General features: G+C 38.2%; 1 long non-coding RNA gene across 11 annotated transcripts in view; it reads right to left on the reverse strand.

The window, feature by feature from the left end:
- Positions 1-207: 207 nt before the first annotated feature.
- LOC140611497 (uncharacterized) overlaps positions 208-23,490 on the reverse strand; it is a 48,034-nt gene continuing 24,751 nt past the window's right edge. For 2 of the 11 annotated variants that reach the window (XR_012012690.1, XR_012012662.1), the window contains 5 exons: positions 15,572-15,710; positions 9,352-9,809; positions 8,621-8,818; positions 7,088-7,226; positions 208-979 (listed from right to left, as the gene is read on the reverse strand). This is a non-coding gene — a long non-coding RNA (uncharacterized lncRNA). Of the gene's footprint in view, positions 980-7,087; positions 7,227-8,620; positions 8,819-9,351; positions 9,810-15,571; positions 15,711-21,256; positions 22,030-23,490 lie in introns of those variants that run through there. The other 9 variants (XR_012012694.1, XR_012012651.1, XR_012012668.1 and 6 more) reach the window with 8 other exon arrangements.

Below are 23,490 nucleotides of genomic sequence, written 5' to 3' on the forward strand. Positions count from 1 at the left end.
CGCTTCATGACTGGGCGCAGGGAGCTTGGGCGTCTAACAGACCTGGGGACAGGTGCTGCCTCTGTCATCCAGGAGTTGTAGCACCTTGGATAATCCATTAACCTCTCTGGGAACCACCTTGTCTCTAAAACAGGGTTAACAATATCTGTCTGCCTTGTGCTGTCAGGATGAATAAGTGAGTTCCAGGATGCAAGGTCTTAGTGCTGGCCTTTACTAAATGTCCAATAAACTTTAAAAACAACCTTCATAAAATATACATGTTTATGCGGTGTACTATTCCAAGTGAAAAATAAAAATCATATTTGGGATATAACCACTCTATCCCATATTTGGGATATAACCACTCTATCCCATATTTGGGATATAACCCGCTCTAATATATGATGCCACAACCTCTTTATTTTTTTTATTACTTTTTTCCCTTTTTTTTCACAATCTCTTTAAATTCCAGCTTTACATTTTGCAATATATAGGTATATGAAATATGTTGTACACCTTAAACTTATGCAGTGTTTTATGCCAAATGTATCTCAGTACAGCTGGGGAAAAGTTTCTGATTTCAACCACTTGAATCGGATGCTCATCTATTGTTGAGTGCAGTGGTCTCTAACTAGTTAATGTATTTTGGTTGATTCCCCACCCCCCTCGGTATCCTTTCTTCCTTTATCCTGGATGCACATTGCTCCTAGTAAAAATACTCGCCTGCGGTGTTCATGTTCACACTGAAGATTTTTTTGGGCTGATCCCTAGGTTTTTCATGTGAGAGTCAACACTGTGTGCAATGTGAAGTTGAATTTCGGGGAAATAAGTGGTTAAGCACCCAGTAAATGAATAGAGGTTCTGCAGAGATCAAACATGTGTCAAATAAGGAAGTTGTCAACTTCACAGGTTCTGTTTGAATCCTTGGAATCGAGGCAAAAGGAAGAATGAATTCTGCTGATTACTGCAGAGAGCTAGAGGAAGCTTTGGCCAACAAGCTCTGTAAATAAATAAACAGCAATGATTTACATTTAAAATTTTTATATTAATATCTATAAATCTGGTTGGTCTTGGTAGTAATTAAACAATGAACAGTGAAATTTTACTAGGGTTGGGCTTTGTTTTGTTCTGTTTTGCTGTGAGGAGGGAGAGAGCATCATGACTGGGATGATATATGGGGCAAAGTGCTTAATTGCGATCTACAGAATCCACACTTGCAAATTTGAGCGGAAAAGGAATTGATGCAAGGATATTAGACAATTCATAGAATGTCTGGCAGGGCCAGAGGATCCAACAATAAATCTGAACATCCATGAGCAATGGTCAACCACTCCTTTTCCGGCAGAAACACCACTGACACCTGGCACCCGTGCTGCTCAGAACTGGGTTCCAGAAGCACCGCCATTCCCCGCCCTGGGAACTGGATCCCCCACCACCTGGACTGCGCCCAAACCTAGGCGCATCTGCTTCCTCACATGCTCTCTCCAGATCTGTCTCCAAAGGATAGTTCCTCTGGTTGGAGGAAACGAGGTCACATGCCTGCCCCCTACTCTGGGGAGTCTGAGATTGCAAGTGTTTGGCTTCCTCATTGGGAAGGTAAGACATACAATGTGGGAAATTACCACAATGTAAGGAGAGTGCTCAAAGCTGTCAGTTAGCTCAAGTGATGACTGTATATTACAGGGTTAATCAGTTTAAGTGTGCTGTCTACACTGTGGATTTCTGTCCCAGAGGAGGAATTTCTTGCTGCCAATTTCTCAGCATTCTGGAGATGGACTCCATCTTCCTCACACCCCAAACTCTTTGCTGCCACAAAGAACATTTGCCATTCTTCAAACTTCTAGCCCTGCTTCTCCCCTCACCATCATCCCTAGTGTTAGTGAGGGATATTGAGATGATAAAAATATAACTGATAAAAGTATGTGTGAGAGCGTGTGTGTGTGTGTGTGTGTGTACTAGACACAGTGGAGGAACTCATGATCTCACCTCTGGTTTATGGTTAGATAGCATTGTAACAAAAGAGAAAGGAGTACTTTGTTTCTTAGGAATTTGATGGAGGAAATTCTTAGGAATTCTTAGGAGGAAAATGGGATGGATGGGTAAGATAATTAGAATATGCCTTATAATGCAAAAAAAATCATAATTTCACTGTTATTAGGCATGCAATCCTAAGACAGAATGCTAATTACTCACTCTAATTGGAAATATAATGATTAAAATGGTCAGTGTCTCCAAATAATAACTGTAGAGTAGTTAGGTGAGAAGAAAATAAAACTTTTTCAGTGGTATATTTAGAAACCCAATCAATCTTTGACATTCATAGCCAAAAAAAGATTCAGTCTGTTTTGTTAAATCTAATTGTAAGCCAAATAATTAGTGTATGGAGAGGATTCATGAAGATATGGCAAGGTAATCACAAACTAGGTTTGAATAACAGTTTTTACTAATGATGAGTTTCTCACTGAATAATCTGTATGCATTGGAAATTTTCTCTAATACTGCTTCATATATTTTACAATACCTTTTAAAATTATAAATATAGTGTGCTCAGTGGGAAAAATCAAATACAGAGAAGCAGAAAAGAGAAGAAAAGAAAATCTGATCACCTCGTATGTATTACTGTCTGCTTGGGCCGCCATAACAAAATACCACAGACTAGGTGCCTTAAACAACAGAAACCTATTTTCTCACATTTCTTGAGACCAGAAATACCATTATCAAGGGCTGGCCAACTTGATTCCTAGTCAGACCTCTCCTCCTCGTTTAGATCGCTACCTTCTTCTCACAATGTCCTCACATGATGGAGCGAAAACAGACTTTCTGGTGTCTCTTCTTATGGGGCACTACTCCCATCATGACCTCATCTAGCCCCAGTTACACAAATGTTACACCTCCAAATACCATCACTGTGTCGACTAGGGCTTCAACATATATATCTTGTGTGTGGGGGGGGAGACATAAACATTCAGCCCATAACATAACAATTCAGAATATAAGCTCTCTTGAATTTCAATTCTGTTTTTTGCAAAAGAACAAAAACAAATATTGTAAAAAATGAAAACATACTGATTTGTAATGCAACTGCTTTTCATTTAATATATTCTGAGAATAACTCTCCTCTTAATGGTATAATTACATAATTAAATATTTAAAAATATTTTACGTGCCTTTAAATATTATTCTGTAGCATTAGGGTTAATAATAGCATAGAATTCTACTCTAAGTGTATACTCTAATAATTAGTTTCCCAATTTGCCTACTGATGGACATTTATATTTTTTACAATTTTTGAATATTTTAAATAGTGCTATAAAGAATATTGTTGTAATCATTTCTTTGTTGCATGTCTATAATTATTCTGAATTTCTGGGGTAAAATTTTTTTTAAGGCTTTTGATAGCATTGTCAAATTTCCCTTGAGAAAGTTTATTCCAAGTATATTCTCAGGTAGCAGTATAATAAAGACTATACTTGATGTCTTCACCCTTAACCTATATTAACACAGGACATCATCAATTTTAAATTTTTACCAAAGATATACCACTATTGTTTTAATTTAATTTTTTCATTGTTCTACAGAAGTTTTTAATCAACCTCTACTCTTGGAGGTTCCATCTATCGTTAGAAAGGTCCTCCCCACTTCAAAATTAAATAAGCTTTCATAGTATACTTTTAAAGCCTTGTGGGAGTGCCTGGGTGGCACTCCCAGATGGTGAAGCATCCAACTCTTAGTTTTGACTCAGGTCACATCTCAGGGTCATGGGATAGAGCCCTGTGTCCAGCTTCACACTCCACTCAGACTCTGCTTAAGATTCTTTCTCTCCCTTCCCCTCTGCCCCTTACCCTGCTTGTGCTCTCTCTCTCTCTCTAAACAAATAAGTCTTAAAAAACTTTTTCTGAAAAAAAAAAAAAAAAAAAAAAACAAACTTTTTCTGTACCTATAAATTTTAAATATATCTTGAGTGTATTTTAAGAGTTAAATATACTTTCTTCAGATGATTACCAAGTTGTCCCAATGCACAAAACTCTCTTATTTCCTACCAAAGAAAAAATTCTAATTAGTAAAATATAAAACTAGGTCTAATTTTAAAGGGTCCTTAACTATAAGTCAGTCCTCATGGGGTAGAGACTGTGAGGATCCTATTATTATAAAGGTCGTATGGATTGAATATGATAAAATTAAATCTGTATATACACAACTTGGCTCTAGCATGGGAGGTTGTACATAATATTCTCTGTAAGTATACCTCACTCTAATCTTGGGCAGACTGGGTGGCTCAGTGGTTTAGCGCCTGCCTGCCTTCGGCCCAGGGTGTGATCCTGGAGACCCAGGATCAAGTCCCACACCAGGCTCCCTGCATGGAGCCTGCTTCTCCCTCTGCCTGGGTCTCTGCCTCTCTCTCTCTCTCTCTCTCTCTGTCATGAATAAATAAATAAAATCTTTTTTAAAAAATAAAATAAAAATAATCTTGAAATCAACAACACTTAAGATAACAGGTATAATTAATTTTGGTGTGTCAATTAATCCTTGCTTTCTCTTGACATTTCCAATAAGGTTATTGATTATTATCATGATATTTCAAACACACATAGCTATCCAGTAAAACCTGGAAGTGCATTTGCCAATTCACTTAGAACTTCAAACTACTACTAGATGGAGTTGTTAAGTCTTCACCAAATTGGATCTATTAAAATGTAATGATCTTAAAGCAACAGATCGGCAATGTTTTTGTCAGCACTCCTAGACAGGTAATGTTTTTTTCTTGTGCAGGTCATTATTAACTCATCTTTAAACAACCATTAGACAACCATGACTTTAGCTGAATTGGAATGAATGTCAAATTTATTTAATAAAAATTTGTGCTGGTAAATATTGCAACTTGGCCATAAAAGCTTTCTTCTCAAGATGAGCATGCAAAAATCAAAAGCATTACTGTATGTGTATGTATATATATATATATATATATATATATATATATATATTCACAGTAACCATTTGGAAAAACATAAGAGATGATCCCATTCACAATAAGCACAAATAATATAAAGTACTCAGGAATAGCTCTAACAAAAGATGTGCTTTATATAGAAAATTGTCAAACATTATTAAACAGCATTCAAAAGTCCTGAAATAAATGAAGAGATATACAATGTTCATGGATGGAAATACTAAATAATATACAAATGTTGGTTTCTCCAGATTAATCTACATATTAAATACAATTTAAAAAATACAGTTCCTGTTAAAATACCAATACAATTGCTTGTGTAAGTTAACAAGTGGCTATTAAACTCAAAATTAAGAATCCATATATAATTCATATATAATAACACATAATTTAAAATAGAAGTTTAAGAAGAACAATGCAGAGGTAGGGGGTAACTTGCCTTATCTGACCAATGAAATAAAGTAGAGATCCAAGAAAAAAAAAAAATCCATGGTGGCATCCCCAAAATCAAAGACAGAGGTGGTTACTCATGTGGGAAAACACTAAATTTAAATAAAGTTAAATCTTAATCTCACATGAGCCAAAATAAATTTCAGGACAACTAAAGATCTAGGTATTTTCAACCATAGCTTTAAAACTGTAAGAAGAAAATATAGCGTTTATGGGGTTTGGGGTTTTTTTGTTTGTTTTTTTTTCATCTCAGCATAGGCAAGAATTTCTCATATAAGATACCAAAGCACAAAACAAAATTAATAAATTTTCCCATGTGTTTTGAAACACATTCATGTTTCAAAATATCACCAAGAGGAAAGACAAGCCTTGGACCAAGACACATGCAATACAGAAAAAAATACATACGTACTTCTTACAGGTAAATTTTTTAAATGAATAATCTAACATAAAAGTGGACAATCTATTTACAGCACAGGAAAGCTAAATGGCCAATAAACATAGGAAAAGATATTTAAGTTAACTATTATTTTAAAAATGCAACTTAAAACCACACTGATGAAAATTTAAAAATCTCTTAACTGAGTTTTGTGATAATGGGTAGAAACTGGAAATCCTGGTAGACTGTAACTTGTCATCATTCTCTAGGGCAATTTGTCAATATTAAGTAAGCTTCAAAGTGTTCATATTCTACAAGCCAGCAGTTCCACTTCTGGATATATTATAGAAGCAACATCTTTTGTAACAGCAAAGATTCGGAAAGAACTTAAATATTCTAAAATAGTTGAATGAATAAGTAAGTATGGTTTTTCTCATGTTACATTATCTTACAATTTATATAGAGTTTATAAACATGATAAGCAAGTTGCTTATGGGTATTTATTTGTTTATCAAATTATAAAGAAATTCCTGGAAATAAATATCAAGTTCATTAATATGTTATTTCTGGAGAGGGTGGAAGGAAAGATACAGGAAACTTAAACTGTTCCATTTCTTTTACAAAACAATAAATCCAAAACAGATAGAGAAAATGTTGAGATTCGATCAAGCTAAGTAGCAAGTATATGGGTATTCATTATATATTTAAAATATGTCATAACTTGAAAAAAAATTTTACTCCAACATTCTAGTTTAGTTTTTTTTTCCCCCAAGTTTTGTTTTAAAGAAACAAAAGTGTTCTGATATTTCAGTTCAGCTACCCCTAATGGCCTCACAGTTTTATAGTCATTTTTGCAATACTATCTTATTTTTGTGTTCAGGGAGCAATATTAATTAAAAAAAAATAGCAACATACTTCTGTTTTTTGTTTGATTTTTTAAATGTTGTAAAGTAATCTCTATGCCCAACATGGGACTCGAACTCATGACCCAAGATCAAGAGTCCTACATGCCGTATTGCCTGAGCCAGCCAGGAGCCCCTTTTTTGTTTGTTTGTTTGTTTGTTTGTTTGTTTGTTTGTTTTTAAGTGATCACTTCTAGCACTTTCTCACAGGAACTAGAATTTTCATTTTAGTTTTTAGTTTTTCCTTTTGAGAAGCGATGGTATTTCTATTTCTAGAGTCATGTAGACTATTAAAATTATGTTACCAGAGCCCTATAGTATTATTGGAAGATTTTTGAAAAATATATTTTTTGTCATCTGCTTGGCTATCAGAGCCACTCATCTTGCAGCCACCCTAGGCCAGCCAAGAAAAAGAAATTATATTCATACCTTTTGTGCAACAAAGATACAGTTCCGCTGACCAGATTCACTCCAACTCACAATTCTTTCTCTTTCATATCCACTATATGCCATTTTTATATAATAAGTCTCGGCCTCCAGTTTACAAATAATTGTATTAAATTATACACTGAGTAAACAGGAAAAAAAAAATCTTAGGCATAGCTCTCCAGGATCCTGGATCAAATGGCAAGAGCCACTTCTCTCATACCATTATCAGTTTCCACCAAACAAAATTAATTTGCAAGAGACTTTTCTACTTTCAGCATCCCATAAATTATACCTCAGTTACTGTGAAGTAATGGGAGGAAAATTTTAGTGATTCATTTCACTGTTTTATGAGAAACAAGACTGACATTTTTATCCCTCCTTACATATCTTCCCCCTAATCAACTATCCACTGTGTCATTGTTCTTCAAAATCATGCTATTCACTAGCATATTTATCTGATCCAGAGAAAAATTCAAAATATAAATGCCAACTTTGTTCCCCATCTTGGAAATTTGCAAGGAAAGGAAGAAGTATGAAAATCAATAAGGGAGAAAATGCTCATGTGAAAGAGATAACATTTTTCTTTCCTTGAAAAAAAAAATTGCTTTTAGAGAATATCCACCTGCTAGAGAAATACATGGATGTCAGCCATTTAACTGTGGCTGAGTTTTAGAAGAAGAGGAAATAGATTTCCCAGTTTCCGATTTATATGGTATTTTTTTTTATAAATTATTTATTTATTTATGATAGTCACACAGAGAGAGAGAGAGAGAGAGAGAGAGAGAGAGAGAGAGGCAGAGACACAGGCAGAGGGAGAAGCAGGCTCCATGCAGGGAGCCCAACGTGGGATTCGATCCCGGGTCTCCAGGATCGCGCCCTGGGCCAAAGGCAGGAGCCAAACCGCTGCACCACCCAGGGATCCCTATATGGTATGTTAAGTAAGGATCAACTCTAGGTCATATTTGCCAGTTAGATATATTCTAAGAGTTGCCCATGGAATTAATTATTCATAATATTTTTCTGATTCTTGTAGAAAATTTGGAAAATGTAGTTTAGTTATAATGCTTTCACTTAGCATTGCATTGTAAACACAGTGTATTAAATAAAAATAAGTGCTTAAAAGTTTTAAAGTTTTCATACTTGAAAATGGACCCAAATGGAAATAAAATTTAAATAGACACTTGTACTCCAGTGATGTTTTACTGGAATAGCTGGATGTAAGTTGATCGGTTTAAGAAGTTATCTACCCAATTCAAGCTTGAAAACACTTCTCAAAAATCATTTGTATAAATAACATTCTATTACCTTTGAAAATATTAAATCGGTCTCAGTAGAGTTTAACATTTATTGAGAATTCAATGAGAGCCAAGTTGTTCTTTGCCTTTCCTATCTTCTCCAGTTCTTTTTGTCACAGGATTGAGGAAAATAATTAGCCCCCTATAGAGTCGTAAACTAAGATCAGTTAGGGAGCAATATATTAACTCCCATTTAGTGCTCCTTCCCAAGTTCCATTAGAATCATTATTTGTCTTACACCCTGATCCAGTGTGTTTGCGGGATCCATTTCAGTGTCACTCAAATGCTGGTCTGTTTCACTTCCATTTCCTGGAACGGTACAGGCTGTCCTTGTCTATGTCCACAATGCATTCCTGGAAACCACACCATATAGGGATCTGTGGTAACACAGGTCATTTGCCTCTTAAGACTAGTGTCATAACAGAAGGTCATAGTCCTAAAGAAGGGACACAGAAACAAATAAACTGTAACTATTGCCAGCTGACTTAACCATAAAAACAAAGGTCCGAAAACAAGATACATCCATAATAATTTAGAGTAAAAATCATACTTCACCTCTTATAAAATGAGCAAGAGGCTTCCATCTACTTTGACAGTGGGTAACATACCGATAGCGCATTACAAAATGAAATTCAGCTCTCCTACACTGACCACAAATGAATTTAATAAGTTCAATCAGCATTAATCTTCTCTTCCTTTCTAGAATTTCAGAGGGGAGGAAAACTGGTTTTGAGGGGCCCTAGATCTTTTTAAAAAAAAAGTAGAAAATAAAAAATACAAAAAATCCACAAATATATCTCCATTTTTTTCCTCTATAAATACCTGCATACAGTTATTGAAAACCACTCCACAGAGTAGAAGGGAGAATTTAGCAAAAGATTTTAAAAAGAATTATAAGAAAACAGATAAAAACAACAATGGTAGGGACCTCTGCTGAAAATATCTTTTCCCTGTGACATTTCCCAGTACCTCAACATTTTCAAAGCTGCCTTCGTGGCTGTTCGGAGGCTACCACATTGCTGCGAGGGTCTGACACCATCTCCTTCCTGATCCGTTGGCGCTGCCATGCAGATTTGTTTGCCTGCTCCGCACAAGAGGTTTTGGGTGGATGAAAGCATGAGGAATGGATGTGAGAGACGCCGTGATGGTCTAGTCAGCAAAACTTGGATAAACATACAGGGCGGGGTAGATTAAAAGTGTCTTCAAATTCTTTGCTACTCTTTCCATAGAATCTTTCCGCTCACCTTGAATCTCAGTGGTCTTAGTCACCTACTTGATCAATGTGGCAAAGGATTCTGATTGATCCCCGTGGAGCTAGAAGTCCTAAGAAGTCTTATGGCTTCCTCCTAGGCCTCCTGGAACACTCCTTTTTGTTAGTCAGCTTCTGTACTGTGAAGAAGCCTAAGAAACCCTGTGGAGAGGTCCACCTGGAGAGGAACAGAGGCCACCAAATGACAGGTAAGCTCCTGGTCCAGAGCCAGTGCCATCTTGAAGAGTGAACTACCTTCGGCCATACCAGTTGATGCCAGGTGAAGAAAAAAAAAAAAGCAGTCCCTGCTGGGTCCTACCCACATTGCACATTTATGAGCAATTAACAGGATATTAGTAAATGACTGTCATGAATTTAAGCTAATGAATTTTCGAGTGGTTTGTTATGCAGCGATTGGTAACTAGAAAGGGAAGAAAGGCAGAGAAGAAAAATTTAGCCTTTCAAGCCTGGATAAACAAGGGGATAATACTTTTTCCAGGAGAGAAAAAGCAATGGGAAGCAGTGAAGGTAGTAGCACATTTTCTGGGAACAGTGTGGACGACTTGAGTATATGAGGCTATGGCTACGGACCAGTGAGAATTATAGTTAAGGTTTGGTACTGCTTACTCTATTATCCATGGTATCATATCTACCTCTATAGAGTCCAATTAAATCTAGAGCAAACTGTACGTATATCTAAAAGTATGCACCACAGGAAGAGGAAGCTTTTCAGAGAATAATAATATATTATTAACTAATTTGACTGGATAGTGTATTATAATTAACTACCTTTTATAATATATGAATCATACACATAATGAATCAGATCGCTCTTAAAATTAATGAAATAGCAACATTCAAACTTCTTTAACTTTCTCTTTGTCTCTGACGGGTTCGAGGGGCGTTTCAGATTTTGTATACCTAATTGATGTCCTGCAGATTATATATTGATAGATTGTCTATAAATAAGCAGTATATCTAAAATGTTTTTACTGGGGCACCTGGGTGGCTCAGTCAGTTAAGCATCTGCCTTTGGCTCAGGCCATGATCCTGGGGTACTAGGATCAAGCCCCGAGTTGGGCCCTCCACTCAGGAGAGAGTCTACTTCTCCCTTTCACTCTCCTTCTGTTCTCCCTCTGTGCTCTCACTCTCTCTCTCTCTCAAATGGATAGATAAAAATCTTTAAAAAATAATAAAAATAAATGTTTTGGCCGGAATTATGTCTATAGTTGGGTTGCGTTTAAATGCTCTCTTGGTCATAGATTGTAGCCATATGAAAATTGAAGGCCTCTGAGGTTGCCTGGGAGGTTCAGTTGGTTACGAATCTGAGTCTTGATGTCAGCTCGGATCATGATCTCAGGGTCATAAGACTGAGCCCTGAGTTGTGCTCCATGCTGGATGAGGAGCCTGCTTAAGATTTTCTCTCTCCTTCTCTCTTTACCCCTCCCCCCTACACTCATGTGTGCACTCTCTCTCTCTCTCTCTCTCAAGAAAAGAAAAAAAAGAAAAGAAAAGAAAAGAAAAATTGTAGGCCTCCTTTTTCCCTAAAAGTAGGTAGACTTCTAAGTAATTTATCACTATAATCAATAACTTTAGAGATAAACTATTGCTGGAGTAATATGAAACTAAATAGTTGGCTGGAACTACAACTTTCACCCTTACTTATAGCTCATACTGTCAAATAATTTCCTAGAAATACCTTTCATCAACCCATGCAGTGTGGAATATTTGCATTCTGTACTTCATCCACTTTGTTAAGGAAGATTATGGCAAATATTAAAAAAAAAAAAAAGGACCTCAGCAAATAGCCTATAAAGTTGAAATTGGAATTATTTTTGTTTAATCTTTTCATGTGTCAAAAAGTTTTAAGGACATAACTCACAGCATGACTCTAGTGAACTAAGAGTCAATGCATTTTTACAGCACTTAACTTTACGTGGAATGGCTTTCACCTTTTCCAGAACAGGTCAAAATAAAAACGTATTGGAATCCCTTCCATCTTCTATCTCATCCACTGTAATTATTTTTTATATACACAGTGCCTGGCACATCTTAAGAAAGAAAGGAGAAATAAAGGAAGGGAGGCAGAGAGGGCTCCCTTAGAAACCTGCTTTTGCGTCACATTAAGAATTAACCTGAGACATTTGTGCTGAGTCTCTGTGATTTACAAAATGCAAATATATGCTTATATCTGTAGGATAATATGTCATGTATTGGGAAGATCTGAGTTCAACAGAGAGACCTGGTTTGAAATGCTAAATGTGTCACCTCATTACCATTAACGCTATGTGGATCTGCCTTATGGGCCTCACTGCATGACTTTCTTAGGACTCTCTCCTCATAGCCATGGCAAAAGTTGAGATGCTGAAAATAGGACAAAAAAAGGAACACCATTTACCATTTTGCTAGGTGACTAACATAGCATTGGATGGAGTTTGGCTTTAACTTAGAAAGCTTTAAAGGGCTTGGGTTATATGTAACCGAGTCTTGTCTTCTGTACTATATAATATCAGAACACTTATAACATGGATCATGGTGACTACCACTTAGTGAGTGACCACAAGGAATAGGCACTTTGCTAAGCTTTTATTATTATGATGATGATGATTGTCCTCAATTTATTACAACAGGCCTTATTGTTATGCCTATTTTGAAGACCAGGAAGTAGAGGTTAAATAAGTATAAGGAGTGGATCCCACATTTCAGCTCCAGACCTTTAGGCTCCAAAGTTCCTTCTCTTTCCACTACCCTTACAAAACCACTATCTTCACTGAAAAGTTATTAAATATAAATTAACATATATAGTATAACTATACTATATATACTATATATATATACTATATATATAGTATACTATAACTATAGTATATATAGTTATTAAATATAGATTAACATAAATAGTATTTGGTGCAGAGTACATGTGAGTTTCCACCTTTATTTAGAAAGAACTCCCAATAAAGTTGTCCTATGAAAGTCCAATCCTGAGAACTCATTTCTTCTTTTTCTATAATCAAAGTCAATGTGCTGTTTTTTATAATTTATGCAAGACTATTTAAGATACCCAACTTGAGGACTCTAAGAGCAAATGTTGGATCTCAGAATTTCAGGACAGGGTTGGTTCATTTATTCTACACTTAGTATGTGTCAAGCACATGGTTTGACATAAGGGATATAGCAATAATGACATACAGTTAGCTTGACCTTAATGAGTCCATGGCCATGCCTCTCCTTTAAAATCCAATGAAACAGGGCAGCCCGGGTGGCTCAGTGGTTTAGCGCTGCCTTCAGCCCAGGGCCTGATCCTGGAGATCTGGGATCGAGTTCCACATCAGGCTCCCTGCATGGAGCCTGCTTCTCCCTCTGCCTGTGTCTCTGCCTCTCTCTCTCTCTCCTCTCTGTGTATTCTCATGAATAAATAAATAAAATCTTTAAAAATAAATAAATAAAATCCAATGAAACAAAATGCATTAATGTTATTGGGGTGGGGAGGATGAGGGGGAACAAATGACACTAATCATATGGAGGCCCTGATTTGCTAGGTCTTAACACTGTTGAACCACTAAATTCAGGACCAGATTATCTTAGGGCAGGTAAAAATATTGATCTCTCCTAGGACCAACACGTAGGCCACCTCTTTCAGAATAAATGTCAAAATAGCATTCTGTTATGAATTTCCAGACAGAAATTGAAGCTCACTGATGCAACTTCAAATTCCATCAAAGGATTAAAAAAGAGGAGAAATGTAAGAGAAGCCTTAGACATGGTTGGGTACTCTTAGATGTGGTTAATACATCTTAATTCTGTTTGCAAACACCCTTGATATTGAATAACAAGGAGAAATTAGGATGCGGTTTACTGAAGCAGGCGTTCCCCAGGAGAAGCAGTTTAATCTGTGACCTCTGACTAGGCTTTCTCATCTATTGCTTGTTTGGGGAACCTCTCTCTGCTATACTCCCTCCTGCATGGCTGTAAAGACATCATCCAGCTTATTCCTCCTCCCTGTGCCTCTAATTCACATGTCTTCTTCAAGTGAGGGAAATCGGCTCCCCCTGGAGTAAACATATTACTGACAGCTCCAAAGTGAAGGCAGTTCTAACCGGAGATCCCCCGGCCCGGCTGCAGGGCTATCACTTAGGAACTGGCAGGTGGTGAATTGACATATGTTAGGAAATAGCTCTCAGAGCCTCCTAAAACGTATAAAAGAAAAACAGATGATACCACGGTGTGCATGTGCGTGCGTGTGCGTCTGTGCGTGTGTGTGTGTGTGTGTGTGTGTGGCTTAAACTGGATAACTAGAACATCACACCAGATGTGTTAAGATGTTTCTCTTTAAAAACATTTTGCTTCCTGAGAAAGAATGAGCTGGAGCAGGAGTGTGAGACATGCTCCCCAGCAGGTGTGCAGTCTCCTTTCGTAGATTCTAAGTGTCTGTCCTGATTAAAATCCTTGGCCAACATTGACGGGGCAAAAAACCATGGATTCAGTAGCCCCATTGCTGGCACAGAGTTTATAGACTGATGGATTCCTCAGCTGCCCGTAAGAATGAGTTAGAATAGAAGAGAATCCTGAGGGAAAGCACATCATGCAGAGGCCCAAACTGTGCAAGGCAATTGAATAGGATGGGTTACTCCGTAAGGATTGACGGGTTAACCTCCAACGGTGCTTTGCTGGGCAGTCCCATGGGACAACATGCGGGCGAGGGACGTCTCCACCTTCCAGATTATGATCTGCCAAGGACCTCTGCTGTTTTTGTCTCTTTTGTCATTCCCCTCCCTCGGGGGACAGCACTCTCAATCTGCACTCAGGAACCGTCCTTTTCTCCTCTCCACGTAGTTGCTTCTCCACTGGTGGGCTGGCCCGTCTCCAGGGGTGAATATGTGATCTGAGTTTGGCCAATGAGTAAATTGTAACCTCGTGGCTATGAGGTCCAAGTGCTGAACACATAACCCAAGTTAGGCAGTGGGACACATTCCTGAAGCTTCTCTGGTAGACCCGTGAGAAAAACAAGGCCTTTCTTCCTGTCGGAATTCAACTTGTTGGACATGACCATTGAGCTTCCAGAGACATTTTGCCTCCGTGAAAGAAGCATTAAAAAAGAAGCATATTCAAAAATTAAGCCAACATGGAGGAAAGCAAAGGGAATGGGGGGCAAAAGGAAAGAGAGAGAGAAAGAGAGAGAGAGAGAATGGCTGGACATTGATGAGGGCTTCAGCTGGTGGATCCGAACTATTCTTAAACTTTTAATTAGTTGAGCTCATTATGCCCTTTGCTTGAACTCAGTCTGAACCAGGTTACATTCGGTGACCATTAAGAGAGCATGACAACTACATGAGAAATCACTCTGAGCTGAGGAAATGAGGGAAGGTTCTATGGAGGAAATAGCACTGGACAGTGTCTTGAAGGAAACTAGAATGGAGTAAGCAGAGATGGAGAGAAGGACATCACTGATGGTGCAGCTGCGTGGTCCAAGGCATCGGGGTACCCTGAGAAGGGAAGGTGCTACAACAGGGTCCCTGAAGCTCGGAATACACGGAGGACCCCAGGTTGGATCTTGGTCCCCATCACCCCATCTAGACCCCAAAGAGCCCTGTTGACTTGGGGAGGAAGGTACTCCCCTAAAAAATGGATGTGCTTTGAGGTGAGGAGACCCACAACCTGGAGACTCTGTATGGTAGTAATAGAGACATAAGCAGAGGGACCTGCCTGAAAAGGTGGGAATCCCACATCCACAGTCTGAAAATCCTGGCTCCACCTTGAAGGGAATTTCCCTATTAAATAGTGGTTGCTCAAGAGGAACTACCGAAGTCTAGATTGGCTGAGAAAGGTCACCACTGTGGATGGTGGCTCTCTAACATTTTTTAGCACAGTAAGAGAGCTGGGTTACGTCAGAGCGCATATGCACATAAAAAATCAAACCAAAGTCCACACAACAGGACTTACCTTTACTATTGGCTATGCCCTCCGAAATGTTCTGCTCTGTGTGATTTCTCTTTTTCTCGCCAATGCTAGCTGGACTCACTCACTCGATTGCACGACCCGTTTTCAAAATAGCAGCTTGAAAATCACGGACCTAGAATAGCTGGGAAGCACCAGCAGATGTCACTGTAGGTGACCACAGCAGTGTGACAGCTGCTGCAGGTGACCATGGCAACAGCTGCTCCCTGCCGGGAACCACCGCATCTGCTGTCGTGTGTTTGTTTCTATTTAATTTTTGTATAGACCGTATAGTCGTAAGGTTTTACATTTCAAAAATGTAAGAGCACACGGTGAAAACTCTGCTGCCCATCCCTGCCTCTTAGCTACCCAGTTCCCCTCCTCAAGGGCAAATCAGTGCTGCTAGTTTCTTCTGTTGTCTTGCGGACATGCCTCTTGCATCTCTAGAAGACACACACACATCCTTTTTTCCCTTCTTTTACACAAAGAATAGCATAATTATAACAAACTCTTCTGCACTTTTCCTCTTTTTCCTTAGCACGTTATAGCGATTTCTTCTTCCACCAATACAGAAAAAGAAAACTCCATTCTATTTATGACTGCACAGGATTCCGCAATAACAAGAATCAGTATCTTGACCAGACACCTACTGACTACACGTTTAGGTGGCTTGACATTTTTCTCTCACACACAATGCTACATCGAATAACTTTGCCAAGTCCTCATTTCCCACATGTCAGAATATTGATCCCAACCTCTTTGGAAATGGAATTCCTGAGTCAAAGAGTGGATGATACACTTGTAACTTTGATACCTATGCTCAGATTGCTTTCCAGTAACTACTAGTCTAGTTTGCACAAGTTTTTCACATGAATCTTCTTAAAAATACTGTTATGTTTCCTGATCTTTGCCAATGGGTAGGTGAATGATGTCTCAGTGTGGTTTTGATTTGCACTTCTTTGATGAGGAAAGAGATTGAGCATTTCTTGGAGAGCCAATGTTGTATCTAGGGTTACTCTTTTTGCACGTTCTTTACATCTACTTTAAACAGCAACCATGAGCTGTGTCAAGTAAAGCAAGCACTAGCACTTGCCTTAGCTTGTCTAAGTAACAAGTAATTGTATGTATTGATTGAGCAAAAACTATATCCTTGGCAAAGTACTGTGCCAGTACTATGGAGCGGATGAAAAACATACCCTAGTTATCATTAATCTGTGTGGAGCCAACCTAACTATTCCAGCTGCTTTCATAGCCAACACACTCTTAAAGTGCAGATAACCCCTAGGCCAAGATCAACCCCAATGGCAGATAAAACTATCCATCATCTAAATCCCTGTTAGGAATAGATAACTATCCTAGGGAGTGGTAATACAAAGATGAGCAAGACAGAATTTTGAGGGGGAAAAATAAAAGTAAGCAACAAAATTAAAAGTATTTGTACTGAAAGCCATTTGTGGTACAACAGGGGAGGAAGTCAGGAGCTGTCAGTTCTGCTGGGGTAAAAACGTTCAGGAATCATGGTAGAGAAGCAAAGCTCTTTCTTGAAAGGGCTCTTTGATTTCACAGCCCGTCCCACCTAACCATCCTTGCTTGAATTCTCAAAACAGACGTGGTTTTCTCCAAAACTGAATTTTAACTTGGCTCATTCCTTCAAATTAATTGCACATTTGCCTTACGTTGATCATTTATCTTCCTTCTAAGTTATAATCATCTTAAAGGCAAGGAGTCAGTCCTACTTACGCAAATGACTGTACAATGTAGGCAATCCGTAGATATTCTTGAATAGGTAACAGGAGAGGTAGATGGTGAATACATTCCTTCCAAAAGGCCTTCTCTAGTGATGGTTACCCACTTATCACATTATTGGTCAGTCAAAGCATTTTTTGCAGGTGCAACACCCTGCAGATGTCAAAGCCAGGCCCCACCTCTTTTTTTTTTAATTTTTTAAATTTATTTATGATAGTCACACAGAGAGAGAGAGAGAGGCAGAGACACAGGCAGAGGAAGAAGCAGGCTCCATGCACTGGGAGCCCGACGTGGGATTCGATCCCGGGTCTCCAGGATCGCGCCCCGGGCCAAAGGCAGGCGCCAAACCGCTGCGCCACCCAGGGATCCCCCAGGCCCCACCTCTACTCAGAAAACACTTAGGAACCTATTTCCATAAGCATGTCAACTAAGGATCAATCACTGACTATGGAGTATTATCAGGACACTAGATTATCAAATGGCTATGTCCATGTCAGGTAGGTATTATGGTTTTTATAATACCTCAAGGGTTATTTAATTCATAATTTTGGAAAACAGACAGGCAAGCAGTAAAATGTATACTGAACTGCCAATTTAGGATTATATATATAAACTATATATGTATATATATATATATATATATATGGTTATATATATAAACCATAAAGGATGGTTTATGAAAATAACTAATATGTCTACTCTAGGTACAGTCTTATTAATTATTACCCTCACTTTAGCTGGAAGTTATATGACTATAATATACATGCATGTACATACATTTTTAAAACAGTAAAATGACCCTGTCTTCTACTGACCTTAAAAGGGGTTATAACCTTGGACCACCAGCTAGAAGATCCATGACTTAGTCCTTCAAGCCTTAAATTTAAGGGCACTCACAGACTTCTCCCAAATCTCTCTTTTCATTCTGCTCGTTTTGACTCTAATGGCTGTGCTCACCACTGGAAGACTTAATCCAGTTTGGGTTGCATGGCCGGCTCTCTCTGGACTCCTCTGCTTATTGGGTTTAATGATTCCTGTGCCTTATGTTTTAGAACACGGCAAAGATATATGTTTTCTGTTCCTTGTTATGACGCTGGGAAGAATAGCTTATAGAAGAGAGCTACTTTTTTTCTGAGCTCTTTTCCTCTTTCATGCAACAAGCTCCCTAGCACCCTGGTCCACAGTTATGACTTTGCATAACTAAGGGCTGCAGGAATTAAACAAAAATCTTTTTGTCTCTCTCTTTCTCAGTCAATAGGAGCCAGGAGCTCAAAATGTGCTTCTTGCCATGTTTCCCCTTCTTTATAAGTTAGCCTTTGTCATCAATGTTGTCTTTTTTTTTTTTAAGATTTTATTTATTTATTCACGAGAGACACAGAAAGAGGCAGAGACACAGGCAGAGGGAGAAGCAGGCTCCCTGCAGGGAGCCTGATGTGGGACTCGATCTGGGACCCTGGGATCACGCCCTGAGCCAAAGGCAGACGCTCAACCCCTGAGCCATTCAGGTGATCATCAGTGTTGTTAATAGCAATATGAGATGAGAAATCTCTTTCATGGAATTTTTAAAAAGCTTTATTTTCTCGCTCCTTTCTCTGTGCATTTATTATTTTCGCTAAAGTGAAACTTTCCATCACTTCCAACAATAAAGTTACTTTTTGGGATTTCACCTGTTACTTGAGACCATAAAGAGTCTAGGAGCAAAGCTGGCACTCATAAATATTTTACCAATGCTCAGACCTGCCAGGCCACCTACCATATATAACCCTTATGTCATACCTGTAGGTCAACCCAAAGACCTCAAATGACAGCTATATGGTCTGTTCCAAGTGCCCTGTGTGCCAAGGAAAAGTCTAGGTATGTTAGATATATAGCTTTTGATTCTCTTTTGTACCCAGTATGTCTTCGCATTAATAAAGCAAACCAACAGCAAATATTTCAACCTTCTCAGACTACACTTGGAAGTTTGGAAAGGAAAGTTTTGTTTAAAAAAAAAAATGCATTCTGGTAGAGTTCAAAGTGGCCTGAAACTATAAAATGTGGGGACGATTTTGATTCTTATTTTACATTAAAAATGCTCCCAGAAGAGCGAGAATTTTAAGTTATGAAAATACCTCATTTATCTCTGTGACATTTATAGAGTATTTTTATTAGATATAATTTCATTTTTGTTAACGTAGGCTCTCAACTCCATCAAATACTTAATGCAGTAAAAGTTTTAAGACCATCTTTATTATTAAAGGCATGCATCAGTTTTGATGGTAGTATTTTCAAAAGCGAAACTAAAATCATGAGAGACTCTCTCTGCTTGGCAGTACTATCCACTAGTACATTCTTATATCTCTGGTCCCTCCTTATTTACAATATCCAATCAAAGTAAAACAAATGGTAACATTAAATCTTGAAGGCAATAATAAGCCAGGGAGGTTCCCAAGTCCCATAATTAGATGGTCAGCTCTCAGTAAGTATGTGGTTATTGTAACATTTCCATCATGAAGAGAAGGAATCAGAGATGAGTAAAGCTCTGATTTGGTTTCAGTCATTGGAGGTTCATCCTTTACCAAGGATATTCGATACTAGAAAAAGTCCTTTCAAAGGATTTGCATTTCAAACCGCAGCCAACTAAATAAAATCTTTAAAAAAAAAAGAAAGAAAGAAAGAAAGAAAGAAAGAAAGAAAGAAAGAAAGAAAGAAAAGGATGCCTGGGTGGTTCAGCAGTTGAGCCCTTGCCTTCAGCCCAGGTTGTGATCCTGGAGTCCCAGGATCAAGTCCCACATCGAGCTTCCTGCAGGGAACCTGCTTCTCCCTCTGCCTGTGTCTCTGCCTCTCTCTCTCTCTCTCTCTCTCTCTCTGTGTGTGTGTCTCATAAGTAAATAAATAAAATATTAAAAAAAAAAACCTGCAGCAAAGGCAATGCTTTGTGTTCCTCTTCTCTTTCTAACACCAGAAAAATAGCATTTTACAGCTTTTCTTATAGTTAGATTATGGCCATGCGACTGATTCTGGCCATTGATCTATAAGGGGAGGTAAAGGTGCCTCTGCCACAGGAATCAAGGCCACATGTTGAGACGGCAAAATCACAGGACGGAAGCTGCCCGAATCCCTGAGTCACTACACAGCTGACAGTATCATTCTTGCATTAGAATTTTTATAAACAGGAAATAAACCTTTGTGGTGTTAAGTTCTAAAGATTCCAGGATTCGTCTGTTACTGCAGGGTATCATAGCCTGTCCTAATTCAACTGAGGAAACAAATTTTCAATATAAATAGTATAAAAAATGATTTGATTGGGCTTTATCTTAAAGAGAAAAACAAAATTGGAAAATCACTTTGTTTTTCTCTTATAGTTAACAAAATGTAGATTATGCTGTTATTATGTTTAAAATAGTGAATGAATCACATGTTGGGTTTTTGATTTTTTTTTTTCTTATGGACTCATATATGCCAACCAGGCTTCAAAAACTGTTTGAAGATGGAGTATGTCCCTTTATCACCCTTTGGAATTACTAAATTGAAATCTAATACACATCCATTTATACACCCTAAGGATTTCTCTTAGGTAGAAGTATGAAATTTAACCATCGCAAGAAAATCTTACTTTTAAAAAGTTAACTGTTAGGTTCTTAGAAATTCCTTTTGGAAGCTCAGAAAAGTTCATATAAAAAAGAATGTTTTACTACTTCTTAAAAAGAATAGGTACTATGATTTTTACTGAACTTCCTAATTCTGGATCTAATTCTTTTTACTGAATTTCCTAATTCTGGATCTTTATTAAAAAAACATTTTTTTAAAATTGGAATTTAGTTCAGACTGCTCAACTAAAATCAGTGGAAAACCATCTGCTATTTAGGTACAAATACACCCAGAAAGGAGGATATGACGGGTTGGGTGTCATCCCAAGACCCCACAAGGGGGTTTTGATACAGAAAGCAATAGCAACTACAACAATTGAATCGAAACATGGCAAAAGCTTTAATATACAGAAATTACCACATGTAACCAGTACATTGAAAGAAGTTTTTCAATAGGCAGTACTAAGAATCCATAATAATAGAGTATAGTACATATAAACAAGAAAAAAATCCTAAGCCTACCTGATCGGAACTTTTGAATAACATTTAGACAAATATTCGTTGGAAAGCAAAAGGTTGTATATTTTCTTCACTTCATTTCCCCAAATGGAACATTGTCTTTTTAAAACATTCTTAATTCTTAGACAAACTCCATGAAAAACATAAAGATTTGATCCCTCATTAGATACCTGTAAATCTGGTATTTCTGGTATACTTCACCAATTTTTACAAAGGCTTCATTGCACAGATTTCATATAAGCATTGAATAGATCATTTGACCCATTAAACTCAATTTTAATTTCATATGAAAATTTTGGAAGTTTGTATATTTTGCTAATTTGGTATGAACATTAATAAGAGAGTTAAAGTTAGTCTAATCAATGTTAATCCAATCTATTGAATATGTATTACATTTACATAATTCAAAACTCAGAAACTTTAGAAGGCATGCAAAATATAAAAGTCAATCTTCCGGGGCGCCTGGGTAGCTCATTTGGTTAGGCATCTGACTCTTGGTTTGGGCGCAGGTGGTGATTTCAGGGTCAGGAGATCTCTCTACCCTTGAGTTGGGCTCCATGCTCAACAGGAAGCCTGCTTGTGATTCCCTCTTGCTTTGCCTCTCTCTCCTCCTGCTCATGCTGTCTCTCTCTAAAATAAATAGATAAATCTTAAAAAAAAAATAATAAAGTCCATCTTCTACCAATATTCCTCATCTGCCCGGGGCCTACAGTCCTCTGCAGATAACCATCATCTTAGATGTTTGTGAATCATTGCAGCAGTACTCCACGTGCGTATAGGCAGACACACGTACAGACCGATGACGGTTTTCACTTCTTAGCTTACCTTTCTTCTCTGCAGCAGTGAACAGTCTGCACCCGGAAACAGTCATTCCAGGCTTTTCTACCCGTCTCTCTTCTACCTCGCTAGCCCCTTCTGCTCCATCTCACCTGTGGGCACTGCTTCTTCCATGCATCCCTTATAAACCAGTTCTTCTGTGTTCACATGACATGTTCTTCCCAAGTGATTTCATCTATTCCCATTGGGGAGTAAATAATAGTATTGGCATCGAAGTACTTTTGTGTGCTAAAAACGTCTCTTCAGAAGGGAAGAGTATGCAGGATAAGGAGGCGTTAGGTAGGAGAGAAAGTGGGGGAGACGTCTAGATGGAGGGAAGCATCCAGAGAAAACACAAACAGATGAAAGAGGGGCAAGGTTTGCAAACAGCTATCAGCTCCATGTCTAACTTAATAAATATTTGTTGTGAATATTGAATGAAAGAATGAATACTATTCAAGGACTTCCTTCATCAGAACAAAAGTAATTATTTCACTAAATCAGCCATGGAAATATAGAAACTGAATGAGATTAAACCTAAAAGAACTGGGCACCTGGGTGGCTCAGCAGTTTAGCATCTGCTTTTGGCTCAGGTCATGACCCCAGGGTCCTGGGATCGAGTCCCACACTGGGCTCCCTGCAGGGAGCCTGCTTCTCCCTCTGCCTGTGTCTCTGCCTCTTTCTGTGTCTCTCATGAATAAATAAATAAAATAATTTTTAAAAAAATTAAAAATGAACCTAAAAGAACTGGGTCTGTGAGTGATTTGAAGTGTGGCTGGAAGGGAAAGCCAGCACGAGCCCTGGCCAGCACACTCGCATCGCATCCGCGGTTATGACCAGCATCTCTCCCCGCTGTAAGCTGCTCCTGTGTGGCGAGGTCACCCAGACCGCTTTGCAGGTTGCCAGTCTGTGAACCTGTCTCCAGATGCTTTAAAAGATTTTGCGGCAGAACCTGAAATTACACTTCTCCACAGAGAGGAAGCCTTCACTTCCAGTTGTGCGGTGTTTTGAGTCTATCAGCCGTAATGAGGGCCTGTCACAACCCAGTTGCTTTCTAACGTAACACCCCAATGACACATTAAACAGTATGGAAAGCATTTGTTCCCTTTTTGGAAACAATTAAAAAAAATAAACATTTTCCTTTTTTTGTTTTTACACCACCCGAGAGAATGGAATAATCCCCCAAAGTTACAAAGTTTTGCCCAAAAGCCAGAGTGAAAAGAAGCCACTTGGTAAATTTAGCTGAAGAACATTTCTGCCCCTGTGAGGACAGCA

Source organism: Canis lupus, chromosome 2, assembly GCF_048164855.1.
Source record: "Canis lupus baileyi chromosome 2, mCanLup2.hap1, whole genome shotgun sequence".
NCBI lineage: Eukaryota > Metazoa > Chordata > Mammalia > Carnivora > Canidae > Canis > Canis lupus.